The sequence below is a fragment of the Aquila chrysaetos genome, chromosome Z, assembly GCF_900496995.4.
Source record: "Aquila chrysaetos chrysaetos chromosome Z, bAquChr1.4, whole genome shotgun sequence".
Lineage (NCBI taxonomy): Eukaryota > Metazoa > Chordata > Aves > Accipitriformes > Accipitridae > Aquila > Aquila chrysaetos.
The window spans coordinates 36,642,641-36,669,232 of record NC_044030.1 but is presented as its reverse complement, the minus strand read 5'-3'; the positions used below and the strand labels follow the sequence as shown (position 1 = coordinate 36,669,232).

The 26,592-nt window shown below is 37.3% G+C and overlaps 1 protein-coding gene across 1 annotated transcript in view; it reads right to left on the bottom strand.

Moving 5' to 3' along the window:
- The window catches only part of CHSY3 (chondroitin sulfate synthase 3), a 160,661-nt gene that overhangs the window by 28,425 nt on the left and 105,644 nt on the right, over positions 1–26,592 (bottom strand). The gene's annotated exons all lie outside the window — the stretch shown is intronic.

Below are 26,592 nucleotides of genomic sequence, written 5' to 3'. Positions count from 1 at the left end.
GAAATAGTATGATTGACTCAGTTCACTATCCACAGTTGGGAGGTTACGTATGTGAATATATAAAATTTAGGAAAATGGTGTAGTTAACTCCTTAGAACTGATCACCCAGATTAGTAAAACTAGCATGGTTGCTTTAACAGATGAAATATGTTCTGGTACTTTTTTTTAAGCCTGGCTTTTCCACACATGAGATGTTTCCAACCAAATGGAGAGTAACACTTCATAAGCATTTACCACTACAGCTCATAAATTGTTTTGTCTCCATGAGCAATTGCCGAGAAATAACTACATTTCAATGGTGACATTCTAGTGTAAGCAAAATGATGTACAAAGCCTGCAGAAAAGCAGTAATACTGCCACAGGCTAATTAGTATCCAAACTCTGAAAGTCTTTTAAGAATGCACTTAACTTTTCAACAGGTTGATACAAATGGGATCAAACTGTACCCCCAAAAAGGCATCTTTTACATTTGACTTAGCAATAGTCACAGTAATATAATAATAATGATGGAAGAAAGCAAAAAATATATGCTACCATTCTTTGTAAACAGCAGCTGCATTTAATTTATATCAGAGGTGCTGTGAAATATAATAACTTGCTAAGTACCTTATGACAGCTGAAGTGTTTTATTAGAAAGAGAAACAACTGAGAAGATCCTTCCCTAGGAACTGACAGATTGCGTGTGTCAAAGTGCATCACTGACCAAGAAGGTCAATAGTTTATGTTAACTGAATTATTATCGCTTTCATTGTAATCATCACCAAGGAAAAACTTCAGAACTGTAGTTTGTTGAGCTTGATCTTAATTTTAGATTATACAAGTTATCATATAGCATTAGGAAGTCTTCCAAAAAGAAATCATTTATCAAGCAAATTTAACCTCATTCGGTCCTGTTAAGTCAGGGCGTGGGCTTTATTGAAGAAGTTAGCTCAAGTTATTATACCTCAATTACTCTCCTTACTTTAGCCCAAGTGAAAGCAGTCATCCTATGAATCAATGGTGAAGCCAGCATGATTGGTTGCAATCTCAAGCACTTCTGTAACTCCAGCTTCCACAGCTCCCTTAAATTACTGTTCAGTTGTCAGTATCGTGCGGGTTTTAGGGCCCCCTTCCATGCTGTGACCTGGGCTGCCTGATGTTAGCTTAAATCACCACTTAACTCAATGAAGGATTTTTGTACAGAAAATGGGTAAAAGGCAAGACCAATGATAGTCCACCTTCGTTTCCTGAGTGATAGGGAGAAAGAAGAAAGAGGATTCCTGTGACAGTGGAATAAAACAGATCACACAGTATTAGACAGCAGTGGCAATGGACTGCCCGTGGCATTGTGTAGGTATGCTTCTGCGTGGACCTACGTGCTGCCTCCCGCGGGTTTATCAGCCCAAGTACCGCATTGCCCTGAAGCATCTGTACCACTTCTCCACCACCCTCCACAGGGCTGTATCTGTGAAGAAGGCACTGGAGCAAATACAACCAGCTTGTCACAGGACCAGCTCTGTGTGCCTGTATATGCCCCACTCAATTTGCAGCTCAAATAATCCAGCCTTCATTAATTCAAGAAAGAACCCTGCAAGAGAGCTGGGAGCACAGAGATGATGACCTCTAAGCAAGCTGCACTACCTATCACACAGGACTTTGAACTGCAGCCATGGAGTCTCCTGTTGCTTGCAGAAGCACCATTTATTACAGTGACCATTTTAAATCTGATTTCTGAAGGACTGTAGGTAGACCACTAACTCAAGTCTAAAGGTGCTTTTATGTGTACATTAAAACTTCCAGGTGTGTTCTTTGTTCATTGCTGCCTGAGGAATGGAAATGACAAAATCCACCAGCTGCAAAGTGCAAGTGGTTTCTCTGATCTTTCTGGTGTGACAACTGGAGAGATGATTATTCACGTTCTTACAAGTAGGTGTGTCTACCGCAATTTCCACAGAGTTTGCAAATGGCTTTTAAACATTTCTTACTTTACATACAAAGGCATGTACATATGTATAGGAAGTGAGAATGATAAGCACTATAGTCCCACGCTATCTCACAGGGGCAAACTTTTTGACTAGTTTCACTATTGCATGTCTCTGCCAAAAGCACATTAATTTTTTGTGACTACATACTCACAGCATCAACATACTGATGAATTCCTGTGATCTAGAAGGGTGCCCCCGCCCAACAAAAAATCAGGCTACTGGTAAGTATACAAAACACTTCCTTCTATGTGTACCTTAACTGACAAGGTCAGTGCCTTGTATACGATGCTTTACTTAGAAATGCGGATTCTTCTTAGCCTGTAAGGAATTTTATATCAGCTAAACCTTTGAGAAGACCAGATACTACTTTCAAAGAGTGCATGATAATCACCCTTGTGCCATTCCCCTGCTCCAAGGAGAACATAAATAGCATTTGATCCAAGAAAACAATATAAGTTTCAAAAAATACAACAGAAAAAGATGGACAGTATAATGCTAACTAGGTTTTCCATCATGCCTAACTTTTTAAATGATACTGCCTCCCCAAAAGTTCTTATTTGTATTCTATTTATTTTAGTTGTTTAAAGCTTATGTTTTGATTTTTTTCTAGGTATTTTAGCTGTTTAAAGCTATATGGTTGGATTTCCTGTGTTAGCTAGTGAAAAGGTGTCGTGGTTTCAGCCCAGCCGGTAACAAAGGACCACGCAGCCGCTCGCTCACTCCTCCCGCCCCCCTCCGGTGGGATAGGGGGGAGACGGAGGAGAGAAAAGAAAAAAACCTGGAACCTCGAGGGTTGAGATAAGGGCAGTTTACTGGGACAACGCAAAAAAAAGTTACAACAACAACGACGGTACTAATGAAAGAGTATACAGAAAAGAGTGATGCACAGTGCAACTGCTCACCACCCGGGACCCGACGCTCCGCCACTTCCCCCACCGAAAGTCAGAGAGAGCAGGAGAGCCCTCCCCCCGGCCCACTCCCCATTTATATACTGGGCATGATGTCACATGGTATGGAATAGCTCCTTGGCTAGTTCAGGTCAGCTGCCCCGGCTATGCCCCCCCACCTCCCAGGTTCCTGTAAAAATTAACTCTATCCCAGCTGAACCCAGGACAAAAGGATACTAAAGTTCTTCTTTCCCTAGACAAGGATATCATAGCCCTCCTCATTTAAATAGAGGTAAACCAGATTCCTTTTCTGTAAGATTCTTTAGAAACCTCGATAATCAAGTCAAAAAAGAAAAGAAAGCAAGATAACAGCAAGACAAGACAAATACATAAGTCTAGTACTTTGCAGAAAACTGACACCTATGAAGACATTCAATAAAACAGGATTCACTGAAAACAGACAAAAAGCCATAGTAAATTTCAGCATGAAAAAACAAAGGAGAGCATTTATAACTTGAGAATTTGTAACTTAAGAATTTCTTAAGTCTCAAAATAATAAGCTGGAATAGTTCAGTTGATCACCCTATTCTCAGACCCCAAGATTTAAGAAACATGCACATGTAAACATCACCTATGACCACTGCTGCAGAATTACAACGCAAATCCTTGGCATATCTCACCACAGAGACGGGACAATGTACAATGGTGAAGTGTATCTGAGACCAAGTTCTGAAAAAAAAGGAGTCTCAGCAGGTGATTGAGCAAAATTAATCCAGATTTTGTTGAGACTGTTTCAGTAACTAGTCACAAAGAAACACTGCTGCTATAATGGTATCCTGGTAAACCAAACCTTCAACACTCTTTTTCCCACCCAAAAGAGATAAACAAATATGCACTGTATAGCCCACACAGAGAATCAACTGAGACTTACCTGGACTTATTTTCAGCTAAATGTGGGACTAGATTTCCAAATAATGCAGCTGAAATTAAAATGATACTACCAAGACATGCATTAAGTTTATACCAGCAGCTAATTTTTTAAGCTAATGTCCCATAGCCTGTAGCTAATCTGACAGCTTCACAGACTATTACACAGAACCATGCATTTCTCTCCTTTTCTTTTTTCTGCATTCCTCAAGACAGAACCATAAATAACTTCTTGAAGATTCTGTAATTACTGTAGCTTGATCAAAGGTAAAACTTTCAAGAGGTAAAATTAGAAACAGGGAAGAGCATGCAAGTATGCATAAAATGATGAAATGAAACCCTAAACACGGAGAGAAGGAATCAATTGTAGCCAGGTTTTGGTTGGGGTTTTTTTTTTTTTTTTATTCTCCAAGATTAGTATTTTGTGCCAGGAAACAAAATAATTCAAAGCATCTGAAAGTGTTCCAGTCAGAGTAGAAGATAAATATGATGAGATCTGATTAAGATAAAGCTTTAACATCACAACTGGAAATACCATCTAGTTATGAGTCTCACCACAGGTCATCACTTCCCTTGACCACTACTTCCCCCGCCTTGCCTTGACTTCGGATGGCTGCCTTTTAGACAGCCTTTTCTTCTTTCATCGGTCAAAAATCTTAAAAAGAAAATTGCAATTTAACACATCATTAAAATTGAAGAGGGGGCATTGTTGTGAGCAACAACAGAATTATTTTGGGTTATTAAGTAGACTCTGGTAACATTGAGCCCTAAAACCAGAGGTGGTAATCTGCTGGAATGGTATGTTCAACATACAATATAAACAACTGACAATGCTGCAACACATGGTTAAGCTCAGGGTCACACACATCAGTGTTTATAAATCTCTCCCTAACCTACTGAATCCTTGAAGGAACCTCTCAAAATAAACACTGCAGGGAGCCTTAGTTACTGATTATATTTATTATAAAGTTGGATGGATAAACTTAGAAAACTAAGCATTCCTGCACTTAGGGGATAGGCTTAATATGAGCACTGATCATGTCAATTTGCATAAAAGCGCACGCGTGCACACACACACACAAAGGCACAAAAAGACTTTGATGAAAACAGTCAAATTTGAACCAAAACAAAGTCAGCCAGTTGAGTCAGACATCTTCAGATATCTTTAGATATTATGGTTAAAACACTGTGTTGTGTTTCATTTAGTTCCCTTGTTATAATTACGACCACCGCTCTTACTGACAAACATGGTTTATTATGAAACTTTTTTGCAATAATTTTGTGGGAGCTGATATCCAGTGGTGTTTCCCTAATCTGATCAAAATATGATTTTATCATCACATTTTTCCACCTCTTTATGCTTTTCCCCAGCTTGTGTTGTAGGTTTCTCACATGCAAAATATTGTAAGAAAAAAAAAGTTTTCTGCAAACTGCATTTTCTTTTCATCTAAAAGATGGCTGAGAGCAACTAATAGTGCTATAACAATATAGCAATCATTATTATTATATCACAAATATAAATTGAAATACTGCAATCCTGTAGATTGTATTCACAACCCAATTGTTCTTTAATACCCTTATCTGCAAGCACAAAGTAACACAATTTATTTTGCAAAACTGTTTTCCTTGTGTTCCGTAGCCTTTTGCTTCACCCATACTATGCTGCACAGAAAATGCTTGTTGTCATGCTAAAGCAAAAAATAAATACATTTGCTGTTACATTTATTTCCCAACTATTTCTAGTGTTAATAAAAAAAAATTGTAATGGTGACACAAGACTGGAATTCATGTGCTATATTGAAAAACTGATGTAAGGAGTATACTAAAAATTAATATCTCATTACAATATCTGCAGTAAGTGTTAGAGTTTGCTAACTTAGCTAAAGGATAAGGATTATTTAGGTAGAAACTGCCAGTTTCTGTTTTGAAGATCCTACATGTTCTCAAATTTCTAGACTCGTACAGAAGAGTACCTCACCCTTTATTCCAATATTCAGATATACCTAATGGAGGTATTAAATCTAACAGATAAATTATTCTTCTAGCCTAAAAAAATAAAATGTCATAATAAACATTTGGTTTTAACAACCTAACCAAGGACAGTTGGTTACGGATATTCACAAAATCTCAGAAGGAAACATGCTGTGGGCTTGTTTCTCTCAAATCATAAAATCATTCAAGAGCCACCAAAAAAAAAAAAAAAAAAAAAAAAAAAAAAAAAAAAAAAAAAGAGCTGGTCTTATGTCTTCATGGCCAAACACTATATTTTCCTCTGGCAAATAGGTTGACTTTCTCCAGCAGAAGCATTAGGGATGAAATCATAGCCCAACTGAAGCACTGAGCAGCAATGTAGCGAAAGGATTCTGCAGAGAGCCCATGAACACATACACATCCTTTCTGCAGCAAAAAGGTCCCAGTTACATGTGAGCAACCAGGCATACAGGAAACTGGGTCCCATTACCTCCTATCTCATCATCTGCTTTCATCATGAAACTATAGTAGTACACTCGCTGCACTTTAATTAGAGTGACCTCCACATATGTGACAGAAGGAGTAACACTTTTTATTACTTTTCTGGATTACTTCAATACTTCTTATGTCATCTGACTAAAAGAAAGGAATCAAAAGGTTTATGACTTGTCTTTTGAAATTCAAACTCCAGTTTTCAAGACAAAAACAATTTATAAATATCACTAGTTAGAGAAGAATCCAGAAAAAAAAAAGAGTAATAGGAATCGGGGAAAAAACCCCAAGGATTGCTGTTTATGTCTACTGCCAATTCAAAGTTACATTTTTGTTGGAGAGGGAGCTTGTTCAGTTTTTCTGGTTAGTTTGCTGCAGTAACTCTGTTCTCTAACTACATATACCATCAAGAAGTGGCACTAAAGTAACCTAACAATGGGCAAATATATTTTTCAATATAATTCAAAATCTTTTTCCAGTGTTCAAACTGCAGAAATACTATTTAGGACAGTTCCTGTTATCACTCTTCCCTCCAAATGTGTTGAACAATACTTTACAAATACTAGTTCTCCCCAACTGCTAGTGTATTTTAATGGACTCCCATCCTTAGGTAAGGTAAGGGGGTGATGGCTGTCCATTATGGTTGCTGAACTGAAGATGGCTCTTTTACAATTAAAAATGCAGAATACATAAAACCATACCCACCATGAGGATATCTATTTTAGCTGTCATACTCTATTACACAAGTGCTTTTTCAACACAGAGTAGAACATAAAGCATTTGTGCACAGAGTTTCCCAAATGTCCTTTAGAATTTATGTGCAAATTTGTTTCTATCACAGATAGTCACATACTGTTTCACTATTTCAGTACTGTAAATAAATCTTTATTTCCAGTAACATTTCCAGCAGGAAAAGACATATAAACAATCTGTACCCCCCAAAATGCTTATAATCATCTACCTTCTGCCTTTTCAACCCACAGGACCCTAACACTGGGTGTCACAAAGGAAATTCTGAAAAATAACTAATTGTGTAACACCAACTCCTACTCTGACCTTCCAAAAACATATACAGAAAAAGGGCTTCAATGATGCTGCAAGAGAAAAAAACCCATCATACTGAGCTTAGAAGTAAGAAGTTTTTGACTGGAAAGAGAACACTTCAGTTTTTCTCTGCTGACTTTCTAACACAAGACATCTATTTCAGGTTAGTTTTTTCTGCAGCTACTCTCCAGCACATCTGATTTGTGTGCCAAATTTGCTTAAGAATTATTAACCTCAAGGTTTGATTACGGAATACCTTATAGCTGCAGAATGCTTGCCAAAATATGAAACCTTGCTGCTATGCTAACACATTTTATCATACTCCCTACTGGTCCCCTCCTTCTTTCATAAAGAGAGAGAGTCAGTCACGTATTTCATTTGCTTTAGGTAGCAGACCTGATGATGGCAAAATCTTTTGGGCTCCACAGAAATGTATTACTGCAAGATCAATTGCTATCGGTTACTTAATGAGTGCATATGGCGTTGTCTTTTTTTTTTTTTTTAATTAAATGGAAAAAAGAGTGTCTTCATAATTTTGAAAATTAGATGTATTAATCCCAGAAATGGACTGACAATATACTTGTAAAAATAGCGATCTTCCTCTTCATTGTACCTCAAATGTTCATTTAAGCAACAAGAGTAAGAGTAGGTTAATAAAAATGAAAGAAAGGGCAGTTCTGTGATTCAGCCACTGCAGTTTGAGGAACTCGTATTCAGTTCCTTGTGTCACCACAAATCTACCGGTGACACTTGAGTCAAGTCACTTTGAGTCATGAGCAAAAAACTAAAGGACACCAGAAAGAAGGCACTGAACAGAGACTTGGGCACTTAGAATCCAAAGTCTCACTGAAATTAGTTTTAAAGCTTATGCTAATGTTTGCATATACCCAAGGCAATACTTGCAGGTAGTCATCCCAGCCTTGTGCTTGCATGGAGCAGTGCCGACTGCAAAAAGGTACTCAGTAAATTGGCTAAATAACATCAGCAACAACAGGCACTAACTGCAAATATGGATACACCTCTAGATGCACCATGACACTGTTTGGGTGTCACTGGACTGACCCCCAAAGATCTGATGAGCTCAACGTTGTGCAAAGGTTTCTGCTAAAACCAAACTACCTCCAGGAATGTAAGACCTCTGTTTTTGTATCCTTTTCCTGTCTTTTCTTGTTCTTCTCTTCCCCATTGTGCAGGGCCCTTTTTCTTTCTGGCCTCTTCTCTGGAAGGGAGAGGAAAGGGATATTCACAGAGCTAAGGCTAAAACAGTTCAATTCAACGAAGTTCCACCCACCTCCACCTCTAAAACTTTGCAAAAGAATGCTAAGAGCAGTCTTTCTCATTAAAAACAAAACAAAACAAAACAACTCTCTACAGTTAAACAAAAAGAAAATAAAGGAGACCATAAAAAACTGAAACCTTCCTTAAAACGTTGTTTCAAATGCTTTAGTGGTTTACCTCCTTTCTGTACTTTAATGAAGTGTTTAAAAGGTTTAAGTAGCAAGTCCCTATATCTGAAATCCCAAACCCTGTATGACTGCTTAGTATTTTTCAGTGAGAGGATCATACTAACACAGTTGAATTTCTGAGCTCATTTAGTCTACCAGAATTAATATACTTAGAATAAATAATTAGACACTTGCAGCGGATTAAGGAAAGACTTGTTTAAAAGCACAGAAAATCTGTCATTTATCACCAGAAATTAATGAGACTTTTCTAATGTGGTAGAACGCTCTACAAGCCAATGGTTTGAAGTGTACTAAACACTTGGACATGATTTCACAGTACATTTGCAGCAGTTGGCATAAACCAAACTCATATATTCTTTCTAGGTCAGTTTGTCTGTCAATACTTAACAAAACAGCCTTTTTTTGGAACAGTAGATTTGACATTTTCTTATGGACCCTCCTAGGTAGTTCTCCCTGTGCTTTAATACGCAGTTCTGAAGCCAGCTCTAACAATCTCCCTGGCCATCATGTAACCACGATCGCTGCCAGCAGTCTTGGGAGTGGAGTGAGAACAAGGCAATGCCACAGCTTTTCAAATCAGATGCTGAAGAACTTTGAGATGCAGCCACAGGGCACCTCAAAGGAAAGGCATGAGAATATATACCACAATCAATTGTAGAAATGGATCCAGGAACCACTTTTCTGAAATTTGTTAGGAAGGTATCCTGAACAGCGTAATAAGAGAGTCTTCAGCAGCTCCTCCCTGTCCCCCCATCCAATAGGTTCACAGATATTGAGGCCAGCAAGCACCATTATGATAATTTACCTTGACTTTCTATATTACATATTCTACAATATTTTATGCTGAAATTCCTGAAACAACCCTATAAATTCTGATTAAGTCACATCTTTTGAAAAGACTGTCAATATTAAAAGATCTGGAGAGAAAAAGCTCACATACCTACTCATCAATTGTTTCAAAAGTTAATTGCCTTAATTACTAAGCATTGTGCCTTGCTCCCTGTCTAAATTTGTCTTGTTTAAACTTTTGTTTGCTTCTGTATCTTTTGATGCCTTTGGGATTGATAAGTGTCCATGAAACCAAAACATCCTACCTGTGCAAAATTTACAGTATGAAAAGGGATTAGGAATGCCTGGGGAATGTAAGATGGTGTTAGTTTTGCAGAATTCCAGTGCTTCCACCCAGAATGACTTAAACATTTGTGTCTTCTAGCAAATTATTTATATGTACTTAAAACAACTGAATACCATTGGACATTCTGAGAGTGGGAAGGAAGACAAGTGTGTAGGTAAAGGAAGGGAGAAGAATTTCTTCTCTATACCAGAAGTGTTCAACTTTCTATTCCACTGTTCATACATGTGGCTTATGTATTTCTAATTCTCTCTCTCTCGTGAGTATACAACTCACAGTATTTACAGGAGACTTGGGTATACATTATCATTTAACTGCTCCTTTTGTCTGCCTTTTTTATTATACAGCAGTAATTTGAAAGGCAGAAAATCAGTCTGACTTTAATGTCCCAGGAACTTACTAATACAGCTTTAAAGAGGGCTCAGAACCAATCAAACCTGCAGAGGGATTACTTGGAAGCAGTGCAACACGTTGTTAATTTTATGAAAGACCAAGGTTGACTGTTGATTCAGTGAATATTTTGGTCTTCGGTGTTTTACCATCTTCTGAAGTAATATAAGGAAACAAGCCTCCATGTTTTCAAACCAGAAAAAAGAATAAATTTAGATCACTATAAAAAACCCACAACTGTTCCTGGGTCTCATGAAATCTTCAGTCAGACACTATACATTGCTAAATATCAAAGATGTATACAAAATACTGTCTCAGACCTGAAATCTAGGTTAACCAATGGTGCCCAAATGACAAAATATAACCATATTCTATCACTGGCTTCTCAAATTAGCGTTATTTGCCCGAGTTTTGACAGGCAACACACAAGACTGGGTACCTGGCAGCAATCTGAAGAAAGGCAATGTCAACAAGAAGGGCACAGGCAGCATTCCACACAAAGGAAAAAAAAAAAAGGGGGGGGAGAGAAACAGAGAGGGAAAGAGAGGAAGAAAGGAAGGAGGGAGGAAAGGAAGAAATCAAAGATAGACATCTGGAATAGAAATAGAAAAAACAGTTAAATGTTTGCTATTGAGCCTAATTCTTCTGCTCAACTGTCAAGAGAAGGGGAAAGAAATGCAGGAGGACAACAGCAATGAATGAAGCTGGAAACATGCTTCAAGGCATTCAGAAGAATTCATGAACCTGCTCCCAGAAAATAGAGTAAGCTGTAAAAAAATATGAAAAATCTCCTTGGTTTTGCTAGATAAGGTGACAGGTGTTTTGTTTTCAGAATACAGCTGGGCCTGATATCTATTTCTTTTTAAACTTTTCATTTCAAATATGAGAAGCAAAATGCCCTATTTTTAGATTTTTCTCAGTGTATAGGCAGTACAGAAATTCTAAACATAGCAGCGATATAATCTCCGTATATAAAAAAAAGTATATTTAAGCTGTTAAAATAACTTCCTTTCAAATAGTTCCTATATATTTCTCTCTAAGATGCTGGTATAAGAAACATGAACTGACTATTGTCCTATTCTTTCACAGAAAAAAATTAGTTTTTCTTCTACATTCTTAGCATCTTAAGATTCATAGCATAAGACAATCTGTGAATATTATTGCACAGCACTACAGGCCAGAATAAAAAAATGCAATTTACAGAGAAATAACTAGATTACAGAAAATTTTAAGATAGTTACAGTTTTGGTTATTTTTTGTTGCCAAGACAATACCGGAAGAAATAAAACAATCCGAAAGTTTTAACTAACTAGTGTTTTTTGATCATTAGTCTCTTTAGGGATTTCCTCTTTAGGAATTTAAAGGCCATAAAAACTCAAGATTACCAAATTTGGAAATCACTCTAATAATGTGGAATAAGGTTCAGCACTGATATCTAAAAAGTAAACACTTTTTGATTCTCAACTAGCATAAACACAGAATTGATATTTTATTTTAGTAGTCCATACAATTTAGTCCCTTTTCACATATAGCACCTTCAGCATCGAAAGATGTCAAAATCTGAATTGCCAGCATCTGTGAGCCTGATTATACTAAGGTATTTCACCACTGAAATAAAAGTTTTACTCCTTGTTGCCTCAATTTCATGAAGAAAAGGTTAGGAAGGTTTGTGTTGTTCTGAAAGATATTTTTCTGGATTCTCAGTCATAAAAATAACAGGAAAATCAAACTGTTTCTTCTTGGAATTTTGTCTTTAGAATGACTGGATTGGCACAGCAAGACAGTTCTGTGTTTTCTGCCTTTAACTGGAGACACTTGGATATTTTGAATCTTTAGTAAATACATAATTTCTTTCATCTTTTTAAACTGTAATTGAGATCAGCAGGTGTTAAAACAAAATACAGCTTTAGACATCTTGAACTAAACCTGCTTCCTTTTCTCCATCACCTGTTTGTTCCTTAATTCAAAAGATAACAAATTACATGGCCCTGCCTTTAAAGGAAAAGCCACACAAAAGACATAAACTTTTAATGCACAGAATGGGAAAAAGAGAGAGGCTTTTTATATTGTAGGGTGGAAACAGAAGCAAATGAAAGAATTAATAAAGTATTTTGTGTATGTTATAAAGATCTATTGTCTTACTATATAAAATTGTATGTATAATATGTAACATAGTTTATATGTAATATATAATATATAAAAGTTCTTAGCAAGGTTAGTGAAAGAATATCTCCAGTAATTTGAATTTCCTTACAAACCCAACCACAGTGTCAATGCTCCAAAATAACATTAAATGTAAGACTGCTTAAGTAAAGTGCACATACAACGGTGACCACCAACTTCCTTGCAAATCTGCTATCTGCACAGACAAGCAAACCCCAGAGATTCTCACTTTCAGATGTATTTAAACCGACATGTTTTTCTCTTCACGTGGTAGGGAAACCAGTGAAGAACTCCTGAGAAGAAATTAAGTCAGTATGAAAATCTGGCAGTTAGGGAGGGATGACTTCCCTATTTTCTGCACTGGTTTTGACAAAGGAATAACAGGAGTCTTTACGTAGCTTAATGAATATACTAACTTCTTATTAGTCTGGGACCATCTATTGTATGTTTTGTGAACTGTAGATCATTTGGACCTCAGACTGGTAAAATGCTTTTCAACCAAAAAAGATGCTGTGATAAATGAAGCAATCTCATGAATTCAAATGGTCATGCACTTATTCTGATTTGGAACAATGTGCTCTTAAAAAACTAAAGGTTTAGTTTTGTCTGTTTGTTTGTTTGTTTTGGGTTGGTTTTTTTAATGACCGAAAGCATTATTACTACTCAGGGTCTATTTTTATCACTTATGGGATGCCTCTCATATTCCTGTCAGTGCAGTAGCTTTGAGGAGTTCCTTACTGTACCTAGAACAAAAAGGCTGAACTCTACTGTATCTATTCAATTTTTAATTTTTTTTTTGACTGCCTTTTAACCTTGTTGCTCACTGCACCTTCACATTCCCTCTTCTAAGCACTTTGCAGCTCAGAGTGGGAACAGTGGACAGCATAGTATGGATGTCAGCTGATGTCCATAAACCCAGGGCAACACATTTAAGGAAGGTACCAGTACAAAATCAGATTTACCGCTGCAACTGAAGAACTGGCCACTGTGTTGCTGCTGCCCATTTGGGTGATCACAGCCATAGATAGGACCCAAAGGACAGATCTTGCTGTAGGTTTTCTCTTACATGTTGCCTCATCTGTTTGACTCTCATTCCCAAAGTCTCAGATCTCTCCATGCCGTATTTGCTTTATTATGATCAAACAATAGTTACCTTGAGTTTCAAGTGCCAATCTGTTAATTTTTTCCCCTCTGTGCTGACAGTTTTCAACTTTTGTTTGATTTTAATTATCTTATGTTATTATTTTAGCGCACCAGGAAGTTACAGTAACACAGCTGAGTTGTTTAATATGCTCCTTCGGTTGTTAAAATTATTACCCTGCTTATTTCTACTAGCAAAAATATTGGTAGCTATCTCCGCATTCTTTTAATCACCACTCCTGAGAACTCAGTCTAGTTCTTAAAGTTCTTTCCTTTATAAGGTGACCAACCTCCTCACCACCGCACCCAACTTCCTCAGCCCCACCCTCCCACCCAATTGACTCCATCTTAGTGCCAGAATTGTATTCTTATTTTCTACAGTATCACGCATGCTTTCCTTCTGTCTCGCCTGCCATCATTTTTGGAAGCATTGTGCCCTTGCCATTTTCTTCATTTCACTGCAGAAGGGTATCAGAAATGCAATTTAACTAGGTAACACATCAAAGAGCAACCTGGCGGCAGGTAAGCCAAAGAGGATCATCCATTTTCATGGACTAATAGACAGACTAATAGACCAGAACATCCATTAGAGTACACAGTCAAGCTTACAAACCACAGGTGCTTACATACCTTCTAGTTAAGCCCAGTATTAAATTCTATATATTATCTTTGGCAAAGAATTAGCTTTCCAAAAGGCATGCCCTGATTTGAAAGCATCAAAGGGAAGAGTATCTGCTGTGTGCCTCAGCTGTTGATCCAGGAATTAAACACATTCCCTTTAACATTGTCAAATTTTCAGTTTGATCTGCTTGCACCTTTCAGCCCTTTGTTTTTGTTTATTTCAATAAGAAAAAGAACCATTTAGTACCAGTAATTTTTTCACTTCTGTGTTCAAGTAACCCAGTCATGTCTCCACCTCTTTCCTATAAGCTAAACCACTGAACTCCTATGTTCACCCCCACTGACATTTTCTCTAACTCCTGGACAGTTTTCTGGTTCTCTTTTGACTTATTCTCATTTTTCAAAATGCAAATGCTATAGACCCTCAGGTGACATTCACAGATTTTCTTGGTAGAAATAAACCCACCTTCTTTCTATTTACTTCTTCCTCATTTTCAAGGATTTTGCTAGCTCTGGCAGCCACACTGTGAGCTCAGGTTCAGCGTTTTCTGCTTTGACCCTGGAATCCTGTATGGAGCTGCTTTCAGGGACAAAAAGCCTCCCATTGCATTTTATAGGATGTTTCCTTTCCATGTTCCTGAAGCACTCACTCTTCACTTGCCGTGGTTAAAATCATACGCTGGTCAAATTTACCATCACTCTCCTCTCTTTTAACCTATCTTTCAACTGTGCCTTTCACCATCTGTGTCAGGTCTAGCAGAAAATGCAATTCCTAGAAACAACTGCTGATGATCTCTCCCAGTTGACTAATATTTTAAGAGATCTGACATGTTGTTAATTGTATCTTAATGGCTTTAACATGTACTCTCTTCATAGCATACAATGCTATTATGAAAAATTATGCCAACCAGTATTAAGCAGTTAACAAAAAACATTAGTTCTACACAATTTACCTTTATTAAGCAAACCTGAATCTCATCAAGGGATGCAACTGAATGGGGCTGACATGTAACAGTTTCGATGAACATTAACTACATTCTTCACTTTTAACTCTAATTCATTTTTCTTCCAAAAATTAAAATAGTGGACTATTGAACTTAAAGATGTTAATCTGGTTCCAGAATGAATTTACAGAAACAAGTTATGGAAGAAGGACAATCCATGATGAAGGAGCAAACAGGGACTTAGAGCCACCAATACGTTGGCTTGCAGAATCCCTCTGAAAAAGAGTACAAAACAAGCTAGTTCAAGCCATTGCTTTTATGTTACCAAACTTTGAAATTAGTTTGATCTGAAAAGGCCACAGGGCACAGGATTCCCTAGTGTCATCCCACAACAAAAGGACAAAGCAAGACAATCTTTCTATGGACGTGCAGAGAGGAAGTCACCGGCAACATAAAAGAAAGTTATCTGGCAACTGCAAAACAGCTGTCCCAGTCTATGACAGACATGATATGATCTAATCCAGTAAAATATTTCATAAAGTTATTAATTAAAAAAAGTAAGGTCTTACAACACCACTATTTCAATGGCATACCTAATGGCATCTTCTTTTTTTTTTTTTTTTTTTTAAGAGAAAGACATGAAAGTCCTGATAAAAAAATTGAAATGAAAATCACTCTTCGTTGTCTCAGCCGAAGCTTCTCCCTCTCCTTATCCCCCTTAAGTACAGAATACACCTACAAGGTTACAGGAAATACTGAGAACATTGAGCTGGTCTCAAGTATAGTAATCCCTCACTTTTTGCTGAAGAACTATCAGAAAATATCCAGGTCAGAGAATTATAAAGACAAAAAACCCCAGAATGGCCACAACCTGAGAAAAGATAATATGCATTTTGTGGACTGAAGTGAACAAAGTTTCTTCTGTTTGAATATAACTGGCTGAGGCCAGCAGCCAAAATAACCAAATAGTCTAACTGCGCTTTTACAGTAAATTATGTAATTTCACATTTGAAGATCCTATTACCAGATGACATCATATTTTTGAGCTAATGGAAACTCCTGACTGTAATCTACTATTGTGAGCATACTGTCAAAAAGTCTAGCTAAGGTATGTCCTGAAACCTTATCCTGTGTTTTACAGTCCATCATTAAATGCAGAGACTACTATAAAATAGTAAACTACAATCATATCAAAGCTCATTTTTACTCAGAAAATGAAGTACTAGAGTCAGATATATGCTACCTAGAAAATAAAAAGAAACAAACCACTATAAATGGTTTAAATACAGCTAGTGCTTGCTGCATATGTTAGCTGGGAGAAGACAGAAAAGCTAACTACTTTTTTAAAAATAAACTGTACTATAATTACAACAAACCAGGAATATATTCATCAAATGCATGGAATACATTCATCAGATAATACCTTATACGGAAAGCGTGACTCAAAAGATAACCTTTAGTCATTATACAAGCAGTCTGCCAGGGTTCACACAAAGTGATCACAAGAACAGACTCTAACATACTAGCAAGCCCTCTAAAAAGGTTTTTGAGTAAGTGTTTGTGCAACTCATGTTACATCAGAGGAATAATTTCTGTTGATAGGTATACTACATACAGCATTCACTGAAAGTCACAAAAATTAAACATACCATAAACTGTCACCAGTGGCTGTAACACAGGGATCACAACTAACTGAATTCAGGAAACTGAGTCTAAAATGAGGCTATTTGTGTCTACATGTTTAAGAGTATACAACAGATTCATCTACAAAGTATATTTTAGAATTTTTTGGCTTTGACTTGACTCTTAAAAATCGAGGTGGAGGACACTTAGGATTCTGAGAATTTAAAATGAGAAAAGATTGGAGGTACTGAACGAGTAAGGACATTAAAGAAAAAAAGAGTCAAGGACAAAGGCATATAGCATTAAGAAAAAGGCAACAGGAAGATACAATACTGCTTAGCCAGATTAACATTACCTGCACATTATGTAAACATCTCTGAATAACAGACAGCCATACATGTTACAGTAAAAAAGATATTAAGGTCTTAAGCTTGTGTACAACAGTCTTCAGAAAAAACAAGCACAGTAAAATAAACAGGCTCACTAAAAGTATATTCTGGAAAGGGGTGAAAACACTGTCATATTATTCAACTTATTTCCATTTCCAAGAGAGTTTTCAAGATTGAAGGCAAATCCATCATTCTTGGTTTACCCTATTCATAAACAGAACAAGACTATTTAAGGCAACATCTGCCTGAATTTACCATCAAATGTCCTCTCCAGCTACAATTTGTGAATAAATCTCCTTGGGTTTAAAAATTAAGAGAACTGATCTCTGCATCCAACTTCCAGTGGTGTTAGTATCCAACAAGGACAAAAGTATAAACGTACTCCAACACAAATTTCAAAATACTTTATTTCTTTTTCAGAGACCGTGGCAACAAATAAATAAATGCTGTTTTCCCTCCCCAATGCTTATTTTAGTTTTCTGCACTGATTACTTTTCAGCCCCATTAAAAATAGTCATTAGTTTGACTGTTTCATCCAGATTAGTTTCAAGGGATCTAATCTTTATATAATTGGACGCTTTTCTGCGTTGGTTAGATTTCAGACTCTAAAAGACAAGGTTATATCCTAACCTTTTCACCTTCCTAAGCTTTTCATTTTACCACACAATCCAAGTCTACTAAAAGTGTTTGACTATAACAATATAGCTAATGTGGTAAGCAAGCACAGAGAAAGAGCTGCTGATTTTACGGTAGTATCATTAGGCAGCAGAGATTCAAATCTCAAAGGGAAAAACAATACACACGACCCTCTTTTACATTGCTCCTTTTCCAGAAACAAGAGCTCCCAGAATCCTAAATGTATAAATATACATATAGGAGCTTTGCAATTACAGTACTTTAGCCATAAAATTACAACACATTATATATAGCATTACTGTAAGAGGAACCAGTTTGATTCTACGTGTTCTTTTTTTTTTTTACCCAATCTCAAATCCATGGATAATCACATCTGCTTTGCTGTCAAATACACATGATGAGCATGATACCCATCACTTACACAAAAAATCAATTATTTTACATGTAGATGATCTAAGCAAACAGAATTTTCACAAACACAGAAACCACACAACATTCACAGCGCATACAGTTCCTTTACATAATTCCTTACGCAACAGATAAGGAGCAGCTTATCCCAGATTTTTTCATTTCTCTGCTCTCAGGTACAAAGTAGTTGGTTTCAGAGCAAGGAGCGCAAATTCTCATGAATCACTGAAGTGGCTTAAAAAGCACGTAACATCCTCCCAGCCTACGCACTATAATTCTAAGACAACACATCTGCCAACTGTATGTCACAGGATAGGACCCGCTTAGTTAAGCTCCCATAATGCTACTGCTACTCTGCTTTTTCAAGCATCTGCCACTCACAGCTCTCCTCCCTCGCCACTTTGTTCATCTTGGCGGGCAGCTCTGCAGGAATGACCAGCAGCTGCTGTGTCTCCAGACCCTGGCAGTACACAACAACATGCTCTAACAATACATGCTGGAGGTGGAAGCGCTGCTTATTTCAGTGTGCTCTCTACAGGTTTCTTAGCCAAAAAAACCCAGTCAGGATATGGAAGTTTCAATTATTTAAATGAAGTCAAATAACAAATGAGACAAAATGAGGTCTCGCTCTGCCTTCCAGAAGAGGCAAAGGCCTTTCAGTGCAAAATAGAGGTCTAACTCATTGAGAACAGAGAGCCTGATTAATCAGGTTGCACTTACTAACAACAATTACCTTAAGCTATTATAAACACTTTAAAAGAATCTTAAAAAAAAAGGCTTACAGAGTGCCTTATAGATTGTAATGAGCCCTAATAGGATTATTAGCAATGATATTGGTGGAGAAAATCCTAATAATACCCATCCCACTGCTAGTAGTACGCCTAGAACTGCAAATAGATTTACATGAAGAAAGCATGAAACCCTCCAGATCAATTTCTAACCTGTATGTTGAGGAAAACCAAGAGTTTATTACTGCTCAGTTTTTAAGCACAGAATCAAGCATACCTTCATAAACAGAACAGGTTTTCCTCTCCCCCACATAAAAGCTGCACAAACTTATATTGTGCTGTAAAAAAAAACTAAAAGGAAATTCCACTCAGTGTGCAGTCTTCTTTCCACCATAAACTCACAGGGTGAAAATACTACCATTTCTACATGCTCAGGCCAGTAGGCTAGCCAGTTATTCGTTACCTTTGAATCCATCCACCAAGTGAAGAAGTAAAATGTTATTTGCAGTGAGGAGGTAATATTTAAATTTGGAGTGTTGTATCAAGAGGATAGGTTCTATCAAGAGGTGTCTGCTAGCTCCTGCAAAGCTGGGATTTTACACAACATAGCAGACTCTGTGTTCTGGGTGTGTGGCATGTCCCTGTCCCAGTGTGGGTGGGAGGGGGCTGTGCAGTGCCATGTGCCTGTCATGCCAGTTACAAGTGGTTCTGACCACCTCCAACGGACCCACTGCACGACACAGCCAAGCCCGTCGGCCATGTTGGTGGTGCCTCTGCAAAAGCATGTTTAAGAAAAGGCAACGAGCACCGGACAGAGAGAGGAAAAGGGAACAAAAAGAGTGAGAAGCAGCAGAGAGAACATCAAGGTCAGAGAAGGAGGAGAAAGAGGTGCCATTTTAATTGGCAATAAATTAAATTAATTTTCCCCAAGCTGAATCTGCTCTGCCCATGATGGCAATTGGTAAGTGACCTCCCTGTCTTGACATTTTCTCCCCCCACCCACTGAGGCAGGGGAGTGAGCAAGCAGCTGGGTGGGAGTTTGGTCCTTCACTAAGGCTAACCCACCACACTGGGTCAAATGCTTGATAAGCAGCTTCCAGTTTTACAAGGGCAACTACCAGAACAGTAGTGTCCAAACACTTTTTTTGCCTGAAAAGCTTCTACATTCCAGACACAACAATATATTTCATCACAAGGCCTGTTCGTGACCTGATTTTCTAATTTTGTCTATAGAGAGCTGCCAGGATACACATCGCCAAGAACACCGAGCCAGTAAGCTGAAAGCAAGCTTGAATCCAGAATTCCAGGCTGCACCAGCACAAAACTCATTCTGAATATACCCTAGGTTTACTAAGGTATGTAAGACCATGACCAATAGCCATATCTGAACACAGATTTAAATTTCTCCCAATGTAACTAAAACAAAGTACAACCCACTGAGTACCTGGCTGACACAATATGCTTAGTGGACAAATAATAATGCAACACTAGTTTTAGGATGAAAAAATAAATTTAATCTAAGTTAGTAAAAAATGTAACTGATATATTCAGTCTACATCTTTTTCAGTATGCTTTTTGAGTGATGGCTGACCCTCTCATCTTGAAAATATGCAAACCTATAGAGCATTCTTCAGAGACAGAATTCAGTGACACAAAGTGACAGATAAAAACCTAAGAGTTGTTCCTTAATTCTTTTAGAAAACAGCTTTTCACTCAGCCAAGCTTCAGCAGTATTGGTATTTTAACATCTCCAAAACAGTAGAAAAGAAAAATCCTCTAATGGTTATATGCATTCAGTGCTCTAGATGTAATAAAACAACTGTTAAATAATGGCCATCAAAAAATTTAGAAAAAAAACCCATCCAAAACCCAACAACAAACCACCCTACAAAGATACCCTACTCTTTCCTTTCCAACACAGAATAGCTGTATGCAACCTGGAGCTAATCTGATTACAGAGTATGTGAAAATATCAGGAAGAAATGCAGAGTTTGGGAGCAGTGAGGGGTACACAGTTTCTTCATTTTTAACACCTTTTTTTTTTTTTTTGTTTTTTAATATAAGCCTAAGGCAGAAAACAGCTATGTCCAAAAATCAGGTCTCAGCTTTCTTCTCAAGATGCTATAGTCAATGTACATCAGTCACTTAGGCCAGTAAGAACAGAATGATGACAAGGTCCTTTGTGTTTGTTGAAAACTGAAAGTTGTAACAAAGGATGCAAATGAGAAGAGTAGTAGACATCCACCAGAGGAGAGGATGGAGAAACAGAATAGGTTACACATTTTTGGGATCAAAAGAAGAAGAAATGGCAATATATAACATGAGGTTGCATCATCATTCCTCTTTCTCACTACTAAAACCCAGTGTCTAATCTTTTCATAGACTGGAAAGGGGAGAAGAAAGCAACAAACAATTTGGAGATGCAGGTGCAGTCATCTACTTCTTCTGATAATACTGATAATACTGTTTCCAACAAATCTTTCAAAAGCCTAAATGAGAAAGAGTAGAAAATATATTCTACAGAAAACACCATCAGCAATTGTAGTTGAGACACAATCTTTAAATTTAAGCCTTTTTCACTACTTTACAAAAGACTGAGGAGAAACATGCTGTTTGATGCAAAGAGATGTTCCTTGCACCCATAGTGGTTTGGGCAAGTGTTAATATTAAACTGCTGCATGAGAGAGGAAGGGAGAAAAAAGGTAGTAGAAGGAACTTTGGTTAATACTGAAATAGACTTCCTAATGATGTTATGGGATGTCCCTCATGGGAGGTTTCTAAAAAGAACTTAAGCAAAAATTTATCTGGAACAACATAGGAATTGATCCTGCAAGCATGAACTAAGTGATCTTGTGAGGTCTGCACAAGCCTGATTTTTCCAAGAGTTCATAATAAGTGCTTCCTCTATCAAGGCCAGTAGCAGTGAATACAGGTGATGATCGTCTCTCATGGAAGAAGTGATAATACACAGGTAGAACCCTTGTTGCTTATTTAAGAAAAGGACAAAAGAAAAATCAACATTTTTATAATTTAGCCCATTCATAGCCTAAGATGCTGTTGTTTTTACAAATACAGCTTTCAGAGGACAGACCACATGTCGTATGCTGACTGTCATGTTTAAGTGAAGCTAAAGGGATCTTAAAAAAACCATTTTGAAACGTATTCTGTATGGTGACACCTTACCTTGAATATTATCTTCAGTTTTAGGCATAATTTTTTAATGAAAATATCAACAATCTGTAGAGGTTGGGGAAAGCACAAAACCAGCCCATGCTGGAAACACGATCTAGCTGTAGAAAACAGAACTACAAAGAGAAGAATGAGCAAAAATAAGGTAGCAACCTTCCAATATTCAAAAAAATCACTATCAAGAATGTGGTTATGAACTTTTCCTCATGCCTACTGGGCCTGCAAGGAAAGGATATGAGGAACAGGATTTAATTTGCAGCAAGGTTATTTTGCTCCCACATTAGAAACAGGCCTTTTAGCTATACATACAGTGGAAAAACTATATGACAGCATTAAATAGGTTATGTTAGAGTGTCCTACCTGGGCGACTTTTAAGAACATATTTCTATGTTCTTAGATTTATATAAGGGGTGATATAAGTAGACTTAAGCAGGCCTCAGTGAACTGAATCAGTTGAGGTCAGATGACCTTCATGCAGTTAATATTTCTGTGTGTCTAAATATCCCTGAGAAATTTAGACCCACATGTTAAATTCAACCATTAAAAATTTATGTACCCATATCAGAAGGAACAAATCTAAAATTAAATGTATTTTAGCAGTGAACTAGGTTAAAAAACAATCCTTTGTAAAAATGTCTGAGGATTCATGAAAAATAATTTATACACAGAAACATCTACTTTTATACAGATACAGTTTTATAAAAACTTCTGAATTTTCAATAGTTTCAACAATAATTAAGAACCAAAACAAAAACCTCCAAACCTGTGAATGATTGGTATAAGATGTTGGTAAAACAGTAAGTATCTGGAATACCATATTCTTGCTGGAGGACTTCCAGTAACCTTGGAGTTTTCTAAACTGCTCAAACCCAATACTCAGCAATAAAAAACTGGTTCTAACTCAAAGGCTATACTTTGTTTGACTCTAAAATACAAAGATAGGTCAAAACATTCATGGTTTCCTCAGAGGAATGCCTTTCATGTACTAACTGAGAAGTGCTGTATCTACTCTTGAAATTATCAAAGCTTTTATACATGTCAGGCAGAACAAAGTCTCTCTCCCTTAAATTTGTCCTCCTGAAGATGACTACAAAACTCTTGCTATGAGGCACTACAGTTTATTTTATAACTCTCATTGGTTTTTTTTGTCCTGTTTACTGACTGATTTTTGTAAAGAGAAGAAATCCAAAGTCTTCTTTTTAAAAAGCTCTCAAGGATAGACATGTGGCATCTCATTCATAATCAAATGGCAAAAAGGCTGTAACACTACATGGCCTAGAAGAGCTCAAGCTTTCCAGCAGGTGGGCAGCAGCCATAGCTTCCAACACATTTCTGCTGGTAAGACGCCAGAGGTCAGAACAGAATCAATACAGTATCAAGGTCAAGCAGCAACCTTCCAGGCACTGAGATTACACCCCGTCAGAGCTCTTTGTGGGTCATGTTCAGAGAGGTACTGTTAAATTCAACTTGGGTGGGGAAAAACACGTCCACTTGAACAGGCATACCTGGAAATACCACCTGTGAAGTCAGCACTATAATCTCCCCATTTCATTAGTTTTTCCACTCTTCTCCAGTGTCACTGTCACTCTAACTCAGGGTTCATAACAACACACTGTTCTGAGTTTCTTCCACTCAGTTCTTTGATAAAATGATTGTCAATGAATAAAAGTTTCAGCCATTTTATCCACATCTTCAGGGTGATGTGAAAATGTCATAATGTGACTGTCTCTCACCATGGAACATGCAACATTCAAATCATACCGAAAAGAGCCTTCATGTACATTGGTGTGTTCCAAATCAGTGACCAACAACTACAAACAAGATCTTGGCATTTTAACAGGTACTCTTACAATTTCAGCTCAGTACCAGGTTGTGGTCAAACACAACAGACAGAATTTTAGGAACTAAAAGGACAAGGATAGAGAAAGTAGAAACTATCACTATGCTAATCAGTGAGTGCTCTTCTAGCCTTCCTCTAGTTATAAATTTAGAAAAGGAGACAGCAGAACAGAAGGGAAGTGGACACACAAATAAGAGGTAGGAAGGGAGGAGATGAACGAGAAAAGTAGTTATAAGGAATGTGAATGAAGAAAACATGAAAAAAGGAAAAAAAAACCATAGGAAATACTAGCAGAAGATTCTGCTGTTCATAACTAAAATACATATGGCATAAGGTACGTAGAAGGAGATGGATCACAAAGCCAAGGATATTATAGTATCTTTATGAAAACTCAGCTAGGCAAAGCCAAACCTTCCATGATCATGAGCAAAGTGAAATGAAAATCTATGATTATAAATAAGAATGTAGGTTTTAAATACTAATTAAAAATAAAACACATGAAAAAAATGCTCAGTGACATTATTGTCATATAACGACTAGCATATTTACTGAAGACTAAGACTTTTGGAATAGAAGAGGACAGCTGTTTAAAAAAATTTTGAAGTCAAATTATTCATTATTCCTTGTATTTGTGTAAGCTTTTTGATCACTTATTATTCACTCTAATTTCATATAAAATTGAGTAAACAATGTTGAAGTTACTGCTTTCACACTATTCCTTCTTACTACTCCTGTTCTCTCGTTTTTGGAATGTAAGTTTGGTCACTCTCCTGCTTCTTTCTCATTGCAAACTGTTTTTCCCACTCTCATCTTTTCTACCTTTCTTCCAGCTCAGAACTGTATTTGCTGACTCACTACCTTTTTTCCCAAACCCAAATCATCATTCCCTTCTCACAGTACATACAGGTGCAGCATGCCATTCGACATATGAAAGGTAAAAAAGCAATCAATCAGGAGAGGAAAGAAATACAATGTTTAAGTTGAAATACTGAGTATCTTCCACTTGATTATTTGTCAGCTAATAGATTAAGTAATAAGAGCTTCCCCCTTATGTAAAAGTTTATGCACAGTTCAGTTAATGTTCGTCATCAGTCTGGGCTTGGCCATTAAGTTTCGATCACATCAGCAACTGCAAGTTTGAATAAAATCAGTTGTGGTGTTGACTACTCATCTGAAGAACTACTCATCTAAAGCCCCTGCTGCCTGGATCTAAAGGCATGGCATGCACCCAGCTAGCATGTGGGCGTGCAGCACGCTAGCCCAGCAGATGGGCTGCAGGGAGAGTCTGACAGGACAACATTTATCATGTGTGTTCGCAGAGTTGGTTTTGAGCACAAATTCTTGACTATGCCTTTTAACTAATATTTCTGTATTGAACGCACAAATTCATATACATGCTGCAAACTCTACAAGCAGGAAAGCTTGTTTCTTGGTACCTCAGTGGGGTGAAATACATAGCAGGGAGCAATATCGCTATATTGATACTCTGCAATACAGAGATTTACTGTTTGAGTGGGCTAAGAAAGGTCCTGTCTCAGAGGTTTCTTTGTCTTGTTAATTTTTAACAATATATATGCACACTTCGTGGTTAATGTGACCTACAGCCCTGTAGGTAGAATCTGGATTTATATGTAACTAATATATTTTTTTCGGTGGCATGGTTAATGTCAGAGGACACAACTCCTTGGCTCATTCATCTGACATGGGAATGGGTTCAGACTGCATTATACACACTCCACTTTTTAAAAGTGCAGATACTTTCTATAAAACTCAATTTTAACAGTTTGGCTAAAAGTGGAACTTTAAAGTGCTAAAAATGCTAAGAGAAATTCAGCCTGCCCAAATAAATTCCTTATTAACAGAGGCTAAATGAAACTGAACTGCACTGCACCCAAATTAAACATTCGTAAAGGAACTTCCATTAGCTTAACTTAAATTGGTTTAACCAACTTAAATCACTTTAACTACAAACATCAACAGGCCTTAGATTTCTTACCCTCTTGTGATTTCAGCACTTTCTGAATGTATACAAACACTGAACTTTGGCAGCAATTCAGCTCAGCACCATGCAAGTAAGAGTGACAGCTACAGGAAAGGGGCACGTTCTCCAAAGATGCCAGACCTTGCCTTTCTTTAGGTCTAAGAGAAGCTTTGTGAAACAGCATTAATAAATTTTGGCAGTATTGCCATTTTTGTCTGATGCAGTATGGTTTGGAAACCAGTTAAATGGCATTTTGCCATCTTTGTACTGTGAGTTTGTGGATCAAGATACCTAAATCTGTATAGATCCCATTTATGGGTATAACCCTTTATGTGCACATTCTCGAAATATTTTCAGAAAACCAAGATTCCTCTTAATTAGATATTTCAAAAATCTGTTGTAAGGTTGTCTACTTGATAACATAATGCAAGAGCCTTAAGAGGCCCCACAGAAGTGGGAGGGATGTCAGTACAGCAAAGCTCGTCTGTGCGAAGCCCCTAGGCTGAAATGGGAGGTGGCAGACCCAGAAGCAGTTAGAATGGACAGTATGGGTCTGTCACAGTTAGTGACATGCCACCAGCATCTAATTCTTTGTCATCCTTGACTGGACAGATATCAGGACAGATTATAACTTAAACAATGGGTAGAACAGGAGTG